Genomic DNA, 15,547 nt, shown 5'->3' with positions numbered 1-15,547 from the left:
GAACGGCACAAGATCGGCTGACACCTGGGACGTAGCTACTCGAGCAATACTTTTTTGTTTGGTATTGTTGAGACGAAGCAGGGTTTGAACTGGGCTGTGGCCCGTCTAGCCCAGGCTTATATTTTATGTTCACCATGTGACCAGCCCAGCTATTTTTTCTTTGTGAAAATGAGCCCAGTTTATTTTTTTCTGAAGAATACCCAATCCAGGCCTACTTATTTTTCTACACCCTGATGGGCTGCAACTCTTTCAAGACGCCTGCAAATCTTGAAAGTAATATGAAATGGGTTGTAAATATAAAAACAGATGACAAATTGGCAATTACTTTATAATTTCTGAACTTTATTACATTTTCAGATTCCTATTTCACTGGGCATTAACCTAATTTAAATATATCTTCAAAGTACTTTAAATCTGGCTGGACATTTCGGTATCAAAAATAGTTTGGAACCCACAGAAATATGCGAAATTGGCCCTGGCCAACCAAAAAAAATGACTGTAATAAATTGCATAAGAAGTTGCCATGAGCTATATATAAATTATTAAAAAAAGAGGGAGTGGTTTGACTTGTGGGCCTGTTTAGTTGACGTGTATGCAAGATTTTTTTAGTTATTATATACGTCAACAAACAATTCTAGAAGACGTAACCGTTGGATGTCAATCCAACGGCCGTCGTGTTTCTTCAATCTCTGATCTTCTTGATCCAGCCTCCAAAGCAGTGCCGGCGGGATCGCCTACTCCCGCCTCCCGTGGCCGGCTGTGCTGCCGCGTAGGCCTCAGCGCCCCTACTACTCCCACCGCTGGCCAGGGCATCCCTCTACTCACCCACACCCCCTGTTATTCTGCGGCGACGACAGCCTCACACCGCAGCCGGACCGGTGAACGCTCGTACTCCTCTCCGCATGGGCCTCCACTGCCGCGTCTTCCCCGGCTCTGTGTCATCCCCTTCCTATGCCTCGCCGTCGTCCACCGCCGTGGTTCTCTCGGCGCGGCGTGGTCAATGTGGTCAACACTGACTTCCATCGGAAGAGTACTGCACGTGGAGAGGCTGACAGCTGGGTCCACGGCAGTCGCAAGGAAGTGCCTCCTTATTACGCGGAAAATAATTATTCCTCCACCTAACAGCAGGGACCCATCGGACGGGCCACCGGTATTTTCCCCCTGACTGTCGGGACCCACCGGATGAGCCACCATATTTCGCGAAAAAATGTTCCCCCCGCTGTCAGCTCGGACCCACCGGAAGTGCCTCCTTATTATGCACAAAAAATTGAATACCCCCCGGCTAGCTGGGACCCACCTTGGTGGGAGGCTGACTTGTGGGACTACTAAGTTGACAGGGACGAAGGGCTTTGTCAACTTAGTCAATATGAACAATTCTAGCTCCAGTGACCGTACGATGTCCATCCAACGGCCGTAGTGCTTCTTCAACCTCTGGTCTTCTTGCTCCAGCCGCCCAAAGCAGCGCCGGTCGTGCCGCATGCTCCTGCCTCCCGTGGCCGGCTATGCTTCCGCGGAGGCCTCACCGCCCCCTACTATTCCCACCGCTGGCCAGGCCTTGCGGCGACGGCAGCCTCACACCGCGGCCGAACCAGTGAACCCTCGTACTCCTCTCTGCGTGGGCTTCCACTGCCACCTCTTCCCCGGCTCCATGTTGTCCCCTTCCTATGCCTCGCCGTCGTCCACCGCCGTGGTGCTCTCGGCGCGGCGTGGTCAATGTGGTCAACGACCGACTTCCATCGAAAGAGTACTATGCGTGGAGACGCTGACAGCTGGGTCCACGGCCGCAACAAGGAAGTGCCTCCTTATTACACGCAAAATAATTATTCCTCCACCTGACAGCGGGGACCCACCGGACGGGCCACTGTACTTCGTGAAAAAAACGTTTGCCCCTGACTGCTGGGACCCACCAGCTACATCTTTGCACGCAAGGAAGTGCCTGACAGTTGGGACCCACCTGGTCGAAGCGTACGTAGCGTTGTCATTCTGGTCGCGAACGTGTACGTACATATATACTGGTCGATGTAGAGGCGCGCACATGTCGTAGTAGAGGTACGCACGTAGCATGTACACGTATGTACATCGGCCAGGGTGCAAGAAATAAAATACGACCACGTATGTGTACATACGGGCGGGGTCTCGAACGCCTACTTGCGCATACGTACAGCCAGGGCTCGTGTACATGGCTGGGTCGGAACGGAGAAACAACGTCGTCGTCTTGTTCATGGGGAGGCAGCAAAATGCGTCGTGTTCATGGGGAGGAAATGGAATGTGTCGTGTTCATGGGGAGGTAACGGAATGCGTCATGTTCATGGGGAGGCAACGAAATGCGTCGTGTTCATCGGGAGGGTTTGGACGGAATAGGCGATGGAAACAAGGCCTGGCGTATCGTAGAACGGAGGAAATGGCCTTGTGTTCGACCGGCCACGTTCGAAACGAGATCATGTTCATCGGGAGGGGTCTGGCGTACCGCAAAACGGAGGAAACGGACCTCCTACGGTCGAAACGGGGGTCCTGTTGATCGGGAGGGGTGTGGCGTAGCGCAAAACGGACGAAACGGACTTGTGTTGGAGCGCTACGGTCAAAACGGGGGTCCTGTTCATCGGGAGGGGTGTGGCGTACCGCAAAACGGGACTCCACGGGATACTGTTCATCTCCACCGTTGACCCCCTCCAACCTCCACGAGCTACTGTTCATCCACAGTCGACCTCCTCCAGCCTCCACCTACGACTGTTCATCCACGGACTCCTGTTCATCCAGCCTCCACCACGCGCTACTCCACCGGCTACTGTTCAACCAGCCCTCTCCACGGGCTCCTGTTCAACCACCCCTCCACGGGCTACTGTTCATCCTGCCCTCCACCGTCTACTGTTCATCCTGCCCTCCACGGGGTGGTCCTGTTCATCCAGCCCTCCATGGGGTCCTGTTCATCCAGCCCCAACCGGCTTGATCGATCGGGGTCCTGTTCATCCAAAGGCAACACCACGGGGTCCTGTTCATCCACCCCACCGGGAACTGTTCATCCAACCCCCCCCCCCCCCCCCCGCAACGCTCACTGTTCATCTAGAGGCAGCATCGATTGGCTTCAGTTAGCAGCAGTAGCGAAGGAATCGCTCGATCGGGTTCAGTTAACAGCCATCGATCGATCGCTCGGGTTCAGTAACGCGTAGCCTGCAGTGCAATCGCTCGGGTTCAGTTAGAGCCCAACGCCTCGCTCGGGTTCAGTTAGAGCCAACGCCCCGCACACACGCGCGTACGTGTACGAGAGAAGCGCGCATCGCTCGGCCCCCCGACCTCCCACCGTAACTGGGAACTCCCCGAAATTTTCCTCGCCCTCGCTTCTACCACTGTTTTTTCCGTCATGGATGGCCCAAAGAATGCCATGCAGCTACGTCTCTGGCCCGCCCAGGACAAAAAGCCCATTTTCTGTCATGATTTTTTTCATAGAAGTAGGAGCCCACCACATCTATGATGATACCGGGTTTTGTCAAAATTATCGTCATAGAAGTGTCATATGTATGACAGAAAAAAATTCCTTGGGCCCAAAATGTCACGGATGTGTCTTTTTTTTGTACTAAGAGCAAATGACAAACTACTCCAAAAGATATAAGTGAAGATCAATGAGTAGTCAAATAATTATGTAACTATATGAAGACTCCTTCTCATAAATAAAATTTCAGATCTTAAGTACCTTATTAAAACAGAAAGCAAAAAAATGACATTGCAAGGATATCACATATCATGTGAAGAAGCAAAAACTTAGGCTCAACCGAGGCTAACCGATAATTGTTGATGAAGAAAGGTGGGATGCCTACCAGGGCATCCCCAAGCTTAGATGCTTGATACTTCTTGAAATATTAATTAGGGATGCCTTGGGCATCCCCAAGCTTGAGCTTATGTGTCTCCTTAATTCCTCTCATATCATAGTTTCCTGGAATCTTGAAAACTTCATGCACACAAAAATCAACAAGAACTCATGAGATAAGTTAGTATAAATCAACGCAAAACCTTATCATTCTATACTGTAGAAAATCACTAAAAATTATAATTTGACATTGCATACTAAATGTCTCTGCATATTTAATAGTCCTATCCTTAAATAGAATCATTAAACAAGCAAACATATGCAAACAATGCAAACATAACAACAATCTATCTAAACAGGATAGTCTGTAAAGAATGCAAGAGGAACCATACTTCTTTAACTCCAAAAATTCTGAAAAATTACCACACTGCATATAATTTATTTTTACTCATTGTGTAAAAATTTCAAGATTTTACCATGTTCTGACTATTCACAAATATTCAAAACATAATAGCAAACTTTCTGTTTTTAAAACAACAACATATAGACTTGAAAAATAAGCATGGTAAAGGCCATACTTGACCTTTTTATTGAACTAAATGATGCAAAACATTACTCTAAATAGCAGCAAGAAAATCCTAATGAAAAAATGAAGCTCCAAGCAAAACTCATATCATTTGGTGAATAAAAATATAGCCTCAAGTAAAGTTACCGATAAACAAAGAAGAAAGAGGGGATGCCTTCCGGGGCATCCACAAGCTTAGATGCTTGGTTGTCCTTGAATATTACCTTGGGGTGCCTTGGGAATCCCCAATCTTAGGTTCTTGCCACTCCTTATTATGTAGTCCATTGAATCTTTACCCAAAACTTGAAAACTTCACAACACAAAACTTAACAGAAAACTCGTAAGCACCATTAGTATAAGAAAGCAAATCACCACTTAGGTACCGTCAAGACAAGATTCATAATTTTTCTCACATGATGCCTACTATGCCCTAACATTTCTACATTTTATATTAAGCAAAATAAGCCATAGAAACTAGAAAACAAGCAAATATGCATCGAAAACAGAATCTATCAAAAACAGGACAGTCTGTAGTAATCTGTAGCTCTCGAATACTTTTATAACTCCAAAAATTCTAAAAAATTAGGACAACCTGAGAAATTTGTTCATTAATCTTCTGCAAAAAGATTCATTATTTTATCATGCTTTTGTTAAAAATGAGAATTGTTTTCCTGAGTGCAAAAGTTTCTATTTTTCAGCAAGATCAAATCAACTATCACCATAGATCATCCCAAAGGTCTTACTTGGCACTTTATTGAAACAAAATCTATAGAACATGATTACTACAGTAGCTTAATCATGTGAACACACAAAAACAGTAGGTAAGGGTGTTGGGTTGTCTCCCAACAAGTGCTTTTCTTTAATGCCTTTCTAGCTAGGCATGATAATTTCAATGATGCTCACATAAAAGATAAGAATTGAAACATAACAGGAGTGTCGGATTTCGGGTTCCGGCAGATCCTTGAGGTTCGAACACAGGGGTGCACGTGGAGATTTCGCCTCCTACCTACCTGCACCCCTCCGCCTTGCTAGGATCTGAACTAAGGAAAGAACAATGCAAGAGACACATGGTTTATACTGGTTCGGGCCACCGTTATGGTGTAATACCCTACTCCAGTGTGTGGTGTGGTGGATTGCCTCTTGGGCTGATGATGATGAACAATACAAGGAAGAACAGCCTCGCGAGGGTCTGTTCTTGGCTGGGGTGATGAACTACTGGGAGGAGCTCAGTCACCTTTCTCTCTCTCTCTCTCTTTCTGATCTTCTCTCTTTCTCTGCCTCTGCCTACTCTCCGTCTTGTCCCCTTGCTCTGTGGGTGGCTGGTCCTATTTATAGAGGCCCTGGTCCTCTTCCCAAATATCGAGTGGGAAGGGAGCCAACAATGGCGGGCTTATTTGAAGGGGGACAGCTAGTATCATGTATCCTGACAAAAGTAGTCTTCGCCTGCGCAAAGCTCTGGTGATGACGCCGTCTTGGGCTCCACGGTGACCTCCGTCTCGTAGTCCTCCTGGTCTTGGTCTCGTTGCACTGAAATGGCAACCTTTGCATGATGCCTCGGTACTCCGTGGCTGCGCTTGCCCCCTTTGCACCAAAGGGGAAGGGAGGGCACTGCGCGGGCTGGCACCCCCGGTCGTCATGGCTTGCGTCACGGGCACCTCGTGAGGTACCCCGCCTTGATCTCTCTGCCTCCTCGTGAGCCAGCCTGATGAGGACGCGCCTGAGGAAGCTCCGCGTCATCCACCCCGCGAGGCTTGGCCCCTCGCGAGGGTCTTGGGTTTGTGTTGGTGAAGATGGGCCGCGCTGGGCCCCCCTTTGAGCCACGCCGCAGGCCCCAGGCAGGCAAGTCTGGGGACCCCCGTTCCCAGAACGCCGATAGTAGCCCCCGGGCCCAAGGCGCGCCCGGACTTGGCCGTGCAGGGAGGCGGAAGGGCAAGAGCGAAGCGCCGCGGGCCCTAACAGCCTGCGGCCTTGGGCGCCGCGTGGCGGTTGATTGGACGTGGGCGCCCTAGCAACCGCGCGAGTTGATAAAGGAGCGGCATCCACCTAGGCTTTGCTTCTTGCTTTCCCCGGTTGCTGCTCAGATCCCCTTTCTTGCGCCTCTCCTTCCTTCCTCCAAAATTTCCAGATCCACTCCGACCGTGTGACCTAGGAAGCCATGGCGCCTCGTCAGCCCCCGGCCGTAGCTTGGTACTCGTCTGCCCTGGACCCGCCGAACGTGTCGGAGGCGAGCCTTGCCCGGTTGCGCCGGATGGCGACGGCGCGGGGCATCAACGGGGCGAAGGTGTTTAAAGCCGGCTCCGCCACCCCTGAGGGTCAAGGGAGCACCTTCTATCCGCTCTTCGTAAGTGCCATTGCTGCTGGCCTGGTGCCTCCCTTCTCCGAGTTCTTCTTCTCTGTCCTCCGCCACTATAAGCTACAAGCCCTGCATCTCCACCCCAACTCCGTCCTTCTCCTGGCAATCTTCGCCTATTACTGCGAGGCTCACGTAGGGGTGCAGTCTTCAGTGGCCTTGCTGCGCCACTACTTCTACCTCCGGATCTCTCATGGTACTGCTTCCGTGTGCGCGAGCTTTGTCGCGTACGGTGGTGCCATTGCCATTTCGAACCCCGAGAAAAGGATTGAGGGCTTCAGGAGCAAGTGGGTCTTGGTGGATGCTGGGCGCATCCACCCTCGGCTGATCTTGCCCATGGAGCAGCCCACGAGCTCCAGCGATTGGGGTCGAGTGGAGCTCACGGACCCCCGAGCGAAGCTGATGTTGGAGAAGATGGACGCGGATCTGAGGCCGGCCAACATGGCGGCGGCGAAGCTGACCGGCGCGTCGCTGCTGAGGGAATTCCTGGAGCACCAGCTGGCTCTGCTTCGGCAATACTCACTTCCGATGTGGAGGCCCCGTCCGAGCCCCGCGGCCTTAGCCGACGGAGATCTAGCTCCTGTCCTCCAATCTTTGCTCGGGGGCGATGTGGCGAGGTTGGCGGGCGCTCCTACGCCCTTGTTCCTCCGCGACGACTAGGAGCAGGTAGTGGGGTCCATGCCCGTCTTCAACGGGGATGGGCCCGTGCCCATGGAAACTCTTGAGGAACCGGTGGACGTGCCCTCCAATGACTCCAGCAAAGAGGAGGAAGGAGGGGAGCGGGGAAAAGGGCCTGACTCCGAGGCGACTGACGGAGAGTCAAGGGCTCCCCTCCCCCGGCGCGGGCCCCGCGTTCTCCACCTCTCTCTGAGCGATGACGACGAGGATGACGACGAAGACGACGACAAGGACAACGATGAGCAGGAGGGCGGGAGCTCGCCCACGATCCCTAAGAAGGACAGGACCGGGCTGATCTCCCGCGGGTCTGCCCCGACCCCGGGGTGGACCGCAGGTGCACCTTCCGCCTCCAAGCTTCCTGAGGTTGACCCTACCAGCTGGCTTTCAGGCTTCAAATTTGGCTGGAGGCCGCTTGAGCTCACTGGCGACGACCCATAAGTACTCGATTCTTGTTTTTATCTCTTGCTCTGCTTCTGAAGCTTGACGTCCGCATCTCTTGGATAGGCTGGCGCCCGCCGCAAAGAAGCCGAAGGGGGCTCCCGAGGTTCCATCCGTGGCAGCGCTTCTGCCTGCGAAGGAGGGTGACCGCGACGCATAGGCTTCTCCCGCTCGGTCGTCCGCGCGAGGCTTGGCTGAGCCGGCTAGGGCGAGCTCAGCCCCCACGGCCCAAGTGGCTCCCGAGGTGCTCTTGCCTGCCGCCGCCACTTCAGCTGTCGGGGCGCGGCAGACTCCGCCTCATGATGCTATGGCCGCGCTGCCGTCTTCTCCTCCTACTCCATCGGCTGCTGTCTCTCTGACTCCTACGGCCGTTCTGGATCGTGCTATTGCTGAGCTGGACCGACTGCGTCAGGGTCTTCTTGGTGCCGACCCCCGCTTGGTGGCCGGGCGCTTGGAGCTGGCTTCAGGATGGGTTCGCTCCGACGCTTCAATTCGGGCGGCGCTGGTTCAGGCATCGACGGCATGCGACGAGGAGAAGCAGGCCGTCCTTGAGGCGAAGGCTGCTCACGATGCAGCCCTGGCGGAGGTGGTCGACGTCCGTGGTCGTTGCGAGGCACTGGAGGGCGAACTGCAAGGTCTGCGGGACCAGCTCGCGAACGAGGTCCGCCTTCGCCAAGAGCAGGAAGAAGGCGTGAAGGCTCGCGAGGCGGCTCTCAAGGAGAGGGAGGTCAAGCCCAAGAAACGCCACGACCGCCTAGGCGCACTGGAGCAGGAGTTGGGGGCGAGGAAGGCCAAGATGGACGACGAGGCCCTGGTTCTTGCCGAGGACCGCGTGGCCTTCGCGGAGATGGAGGCGAGGGCTCGCTCCTCACTGAGGATGCTTTACGACAGCGGCCTGGAGAGCCCACTGGCTGGCGCCGAGGACGGCCCCGCCAAGCTGCTTCCCTTCCTGGTTCACGCTCTTGAAGATGTCGCCCTTGGCCTTGGCCCCGCGGCCGAGGCCGAGGCGCGTGTCCTGTCTTCTGCAGCAATGACGCGGGTCCTCACCCACATCTACCTTCGCGATCCCGGTGTCGACCTCAACAGCCTGCTGGAGCCAGTGAGCGGCGAGCGTGCCGCTGCCGCTGCCGAGGCCGTGAAGGGTCGCGCAGAGGCCCTGTTGGGGAAGTTCCGGGCCTTCAGCACCAAGCCGAAGCAAGGCGCTGCCGACCCCACCGCTCCGTGAGGCGTACCCAATCCGCGCTGCTCCATCGCCGACAAGTGACTCCGTCGCGGCTCCTGTCCTGCCTTTAATTCCTGCACATGTATCATGCCTCGGGGAGGCGTTTAAACTTGCGTTTGGCATTGAGATAACAGTGTGGACTGTAATATTTGCTTTTGAATTCCTTGAAATTTGCGCCTTTCCTTCCTACTTGCTTATGTTCTACGCCGGCAGAGCCCGGCCCCGCGCATGCCTCACCCAGCGTTGGTCCCGACCGGAAACCAGGACGGGGCCAAGGAGTGAGGGGCCACGTGACAAGTTAGGCTCCTGAGTCGCGATGCTCAGGAGTCCCCCTTGGCGCACGAACAGCAAGTAGGGAGGTGTGATGCGGGTGGATCTACCGTTCTACGTCTGCAGAGCCCGGCCGCGCGCGTGCCTCACCCAGCGTTGGTCCCGACCGGAAACCAGGACGGGGCCACGGAGTGAGGGGCTACGTGACCAGTTAGGCTCCTGAGTCGCGATGCTCAGGAGTCCCCCTTGACGCTCAAACGGCCTTCGTACCTTGGCTCCGCTCGGGGAGAGACGCGCGACGAACCAGGCCCGGGGGGACCTGGCTGGGCGGCGTGCGTCTGGGTGTGACCCAGGCGCAGCCCCCGTGCCCAGCCCCCTCGCGCGGCACTCCCGAGGGGAGGCGTTACGATGAGGCTAGACACTGAGCTCTGGGCTCCCTGAGGTTGGTGCGGCCCGGGGGCCACCCTCAGTTGTTTATCACCAGCGCGGAGCATAGCGCTACCGTATGTGTACGGGCATAGCCGCTCCTCGGCAGTGTCGTCAGCCAGCGCGGAGCATGGTGCTTCCACTGGTACGTGGGAGGGGGCCCCCCTCCGGGAGGAGCCCCCGGGGCGTGTACAGCCCCGCCCTGACACGTGGCTGGCACGGTAGGGCCTGGCGAGGTGTATCTGGGCACCCGTGAGCCAGCGCGGGACTCACGGGGCCCTACCTCTAGGCGGGTTGCGCCTGGCACTGGGCCTTATCTTGTGATGTGTCCCTGCAAATTTGGTTAGATGTCGGCACTCTACGTCCTCGGGTCCCGGCCCTCGAGCTGGTCTCAGCCGTCGCTGGTATGCCAGGTCGCGATGCCATGGACAAGGCCAGAGGGTGAGGGCTGGAGAGCCAGTAAGAGCCCTGAGTCGCGATGCTCAGGTACCCCCCCTTTAACGTGCAAGTGGTCGGCATGGAGAAGAAGAGGTGCCGTGGACCGGCATCAAATAATCAAGCATGGTGGGTCTAACGCATAATCGGAAATAAACGCAAACGGGATACATGCTGCTGGGCCTGGCCCGAGCAGCTTGGGGATCATGCGGCCCGAGGGGCGCCCCCAACAAGGTAGGCTAACATGGAATAAAAAGGGATACACGCCGCAAGGACGGACCCACGTGGCCTGGGAATAATGCAGCCCTGGGGGGCGCTCCCAGCTGGAAATAAAACTCCAAAGATGTCACCTGACGATGTTGAAGACGAAGGAGCGTTGATGTAGCAGGCTCGGTGGGCTGCGGGAGCCGATCCTCACGAGCCCCCAGGCCTAGGGGCCTCGGGAGGCTCCGGAGGCGCTGGCGGCTCCTCACGGGCCATCTCCATCCCTGCCAGGGCTGCGGAACGCCTGGCCTCTCGTGCCCCCGTGATGCCCCTCATGAGGCGCTGGTACGTGTCAGCCGCGTTCGGCAAGCCGTAAGGCATGCGAACGTAGCTGTGGGGTGGGCCTCCGCAGCGCCCCACTCGCGAGGGCCAGAGGCGCTCCAGAGAGGCGACTCGGTTGAGCCCTGGTATGTCGATGCAGACGCGCAGCCCACCATCCTCGCCTGGATGGGGAGCCACTGCTGGTAGGCGGCGGCCGCCTTTCATGACTCTTGACTCCTGTAGCTCCTGAATGGCCTTGCTGACGAACTCCTGAGGGTCTGGGTCTCCTTGCCTTGCTCCTTCTTGAGGGAAACGTGCTTCGAAACACGCCTCCAGGTGGTGCCCAAGCGCCTCCCTCGTGACCCTACCTAGGTCGGTGGCCCTCCAGGGGAGAGCCCCCGAGCCCTGCCTGAGGAGGGCACCGGGCGCGCTTTCCTATGCGATGGAAGGAGGTTCCCCCTGGGCAGGCGCGGGCCCAGAGGGGCCTGCCTCCTGAGTGGTCGGGCCGGACGATGTCTTCTTCTTCTTAGGGGCGGTCTCGGGAGGCCTCCTGCTTCCACGATCCGGGTCTTCCAGTGACGCGGCCTGAAAGGCTCGTTCCAGGGAACACACCGCGTCCTTCTCTTCACATGGCACCGTGATGACTCCGCCGCTTCCTAGCATCTTGAGGACGTTGTAGCCGTGGTGAGTTACGGCCATGAACTTGGCCAGCGCTGGGTACCCAAGGATGGCGTTGTACGGCAGGCGAATGTGAGCGACGTCGAAGTCGATGAGCTCGATGCGGTAGTTGTCGCGTGCCCCGAAGGTGACAGGGAGGCGGACCTGCCCAATCGGGACTGTGGAGCCGTCGATGATACCGGAGAAAGGCTTGGTTGGCTGAAGCTGGCTGTAGGGCACTTGGAGGTTGTTGAATGTTTCCACGGACAGGGCGTTGAGCCCTGCACCGCCATCGATGAGGGTCTTGGTGACCACCACGTTGTTGATGATTGGGGAACAAAGCATCGGGAGAACTCCGGCTGTAGCCGCACACTTGAGCTGATCTGCTGAGCTGAACATGATGGTGCACGCCGACCACCTGAGAGGGCGCGTGGCTTCGAGCCTGGGGAGGACTGCGTTCACTTCGCGGGCGAACTGCTTGAAGATGCGCTGAGAGGCTGGGGCTTGCGCCCCGCCCAGCATGCAGGCGATCGCGCGGGGCTCCTGGAAGCCCCCAGCCCCCTTGTCCTGGTGGCGGTCCTCGTTTCTCCTTGGCTGCGGCGGCAGCGGTGGGAGGCCTGCATTGCCTTGCGGGCGATCCTCGCGAGGCTGATCCCTCCAGTCTCCCTCGCGAGGTGGGTCTTGCCAGCGATCCTCGCGAGGTTGATCGCGCCATCCTTGGCGCGGGCCACGGTCTTCCCAGCGTCATGCGTTCCTTCCTCCTCCTCAGCCATAGCCCCAGTCACTACGGTCAGGGCGACGGCCGAGCCTTCCTTCTCGCACGGCTCGGAGCTCTTGACATTCGTTGGTGTTGTGGGTGTGGAAGCCGTGGTACACACAGTACCGGCTGCCCTTGGAAGGTTCGGGCTGATCTCTGCCCCGCTTGGTGTCTGGTTCTGCCGCGAGCATGGCATCCCCCTTGCCCTTCACGTCCTTGGCCTTGGGCTTCTTCTCTTCTGGGTCTGTGGCAGGTAGCTCGAGGAGGGAGAGACGCCCTTCCTCGGCCCTGGCGCACTTGGTTGCCAGGTTGAACAGCTCTAGGGAAGTGCACAGGTCTTCATGCATTGCCAGCTCCTCCTTCATCTTGACGTCGCGCACGCCGTCGGAGAAGGCCGAGATGATGGCCTCCTCAGTCACCTTGGGAATCTTGAGGCGCGCATTGTTGAATCACTGGATGTACTTCTGCAGGGTCTCCCCGGGCTGTTGCTTGATGCGGCGCATGTCGCTCACGGCGGGTGGCCGGTCGCGAGTGCCTTGGAAGTTTGCGATGAAGCGGGTGCGCATCTCGTCCCAGGAGGAGATTGTGCCTGGAGCCAGGTTCAGGAGCCAGGTCCGGGCCCCGTCCTTGAGTGCCATGGGGAACCAGTTCGCCATGACCTTCTCGTCTCCGTTGGAAGCTTCGATGCCCAGCTCGTAGAGCTGGGGGAACTCCGCAGGGTCAGCCGTGCCGTCGTAGTGAGGAGGCAGGTCTGGCTTGAACCTGCCGGGCCACGTGATGTTGCGTAGCTCGGCAGTGAAGGCGCGGCAGCCTGCTGTGGCCACGGGAGGCCTTGGATGACGGGGAACTTGGTCTTGCATGTCCCCACACGCTACAGCTGGGAGCAGTGCGGGGTCTTGACGCGTGGGAGCAGGAGCATGGTCGCGACGTGCTGGAGCAGGGAGCGCCCGGGCAGCTTCTTGCGGGCGAGGGACTTCTTGACAACTCTGCTCTTGCTGCGCTAGCGCCTGACAGAGCGTCTTCCGCCCAGGGGCCACGCGCCTTGGAGCCATGGCGCCTTCCTGAGGTGGACGCGGCCGGGGTGCCGCCGGAGCTTCACTGCCCACGTGGGGCGGGGTGCGGTGCAGCGGAACGGACGGCGCAGGAGAGCCCCCTACGGCACGGACAAGCTCGGCGACGTGGTCGAGCCATTCTTCGTAGACGTCGTCGACGGGACGGTAGCACAGGAGCTCGTTCGCCGCGATGAGTGCAACCCGAGCCTCCATGGGCGCGCGGAGCGCGCGGGACGAAGAACCAGCTGGGGTGAGCGAGGGAGTTGCGGTGCGGCCGTCTTGCCGCACGGAAGGATGCTGGGACGACGCTTGATGCTCGTCCCCCGCCGGGCCGGTGGCGGCGTTGACGGCAGGTGACGGGGAACGGCGAGGTCGCCCGGCGATAGGGGCCGTCTGGGCGACGCGGGAAGCGAGCGCGGCCCGGCGCTCGGCGCGGGCCCTACGAGCGTCAGACATGGGCGTGATGGTCGGAGGAGAACGGGGTGGTGGAAGACGAATCCCGGCACCCCTACCTGGCGCGCCAAATGTCGGATTTCGGGTTTCGGCAGACCCTTGAGGTTCGAACACTAGGGTGCGCGCGGAGATTTCGCCTCCTACCTACCTGCACCCCTCCGCCTTGCTAGGATCTGAACTAAGGAAAGAACAACGCAAGAGACACAGGGTTTATACTGGTTCGGGCCACCGTTGTGGTGTAATACCCTACTCCAGTGTGTGGTGTGGTGGATTGCCTCTTGGGCTGATGATGATGAACAATACAAGGAAGAGCAGCCTCGCGAGGGTCTGTTCTTGGCTGGGGTGATGAACTACTGGGAGGAGCTCAGTCACCTTTCTCTTTCTCTCTTTCTGATCTTCTCTCTTTCTCTCTTTCCCTGCCTCTGCCTACTCTCCGTCTTGTCCCCTTGCTTTGTGGGTGGCTGGTCCTATTTATAGAGGCCCTGGTCCTCTTCCCAAATATCGAGCGGGAAGGGAGCCAACAATGGCGGGCTAATTTGAAGGGGGACAACTAGTATCAACTATCCTGACAAAAGTAGTCTTCGCCTGCGCAAAGCTCTAGTGATGATGCCGTCTTGGGCTCCACGGTGACCTCCGTCTCGTAGTCCTCCTGGTGTTGGTCTCGTTGCACCAAAATGGCAACCTTTGCCTGATGCCTCGGTACTCCGCGGTTGCGCTTTCCCCCTTTGGACCAAAGGGGAAGGGAGGGCGCTGCGCGGGCTGGCACCCGCCTGGCACCCCCGGTCGTCATGGCTTGCGTCACGGGCACCTCGTGAGGTACCCCGCCTTGATCTCTCCGCCTCCTCGTGAGCCAGCCTGACGAGGCCGCGCCTGAGGAAGCTCCACGTCGTCTGCCCCGCGAGGCTTGGCCCCTCACGAGGGTCTTGGGTTTGTGTTGGTGAAGATGGGCCGCGCTGGGGCCCCCTTTGAGCCACGCCGCAGGCCATAGGCAGGCAAGTCTGGGGACCCCCATTCCCAGAACGCCGACAAGGAGCATCATGAAGCATATGACAAGCACATTTAAGTCTAACCCACTTCCTGTGCATAGGGATTTTGTGAGCAAAAAACTTGTGGGAACAAGAATCAACTTGCATAGGAAGGTAAAACAAGGATAACTTCAAGATTTTCAACACATAGAGAGGAAACTTGATATTATTGCAATATGTAAAAGCATATGTTCCTCTCTCATAATAATTTTCAGTGGCATCATGAATGAATTCAACAATATAACCATCACATAAAGCATTCTTTTCATGATTCATAAGCATAGAAAATTTACTACTCTCCACATAAGCAAAATTCTTCTCATTCGGAATAGTGGGAGCAAATTCAACAAAATAACTATCATGGGATTGAAAATTGAAATCAAGATGACAAGTTTCATTGTTATCACTATTCTCTATAGCATACGTGTCATCACAATAATCATCATAGATAGGAGGCATTCTTTCATCATAGTAAATTTGCTCATCAAAACTTGGGGGACCAAAAGTGTCACCTTCATCAAACATAGCATCCCCAAGCTTGTGTCCTTGCATATCATTAGCATCATGGATATTCAAATAATTCATACAAACAACATTGCAATCATGCTCATCATTCAAAGATTTAGTGCCAAACATTTTAATGCATTCTTCTTCTAACACTTCGGCACAATTTTCCTTTCCATCATTTTCATGAAAGATATTAAAAAGATGAAGAATATGCGGCAACCTCAATTCCATTTTTTGTAGTTTTCTTTTATAGACTAACCTAGTGATAAAACAAGAAACAAAAAGATTCGATTGCAAGATCTAAAGATATACCTTCAAGCACTAACCTCCCCGGCAACGGCGCAGAAAAGAGCTTGATGTCTACTATACAACCTTCTTCTTGTAG

Source organism: Triticum aestivum, chromosome 7A (genome assembly GCF_018294505.1).
Source record: "Triticum aestivum cultivar Chinese Spring chromosome 7A, IWGSC CS RefSeq v2.1, whole genome shotgun sequence".
NCBI classification, from domain to species: Eukaryota; Viridiplantae; Streptophyta; class Magnoliopsida; order Poales; family Poaceae; genus Triticum; species Triticum aestivum.
Note: the sequence above shows the minus strand (reverse complement) of the source record.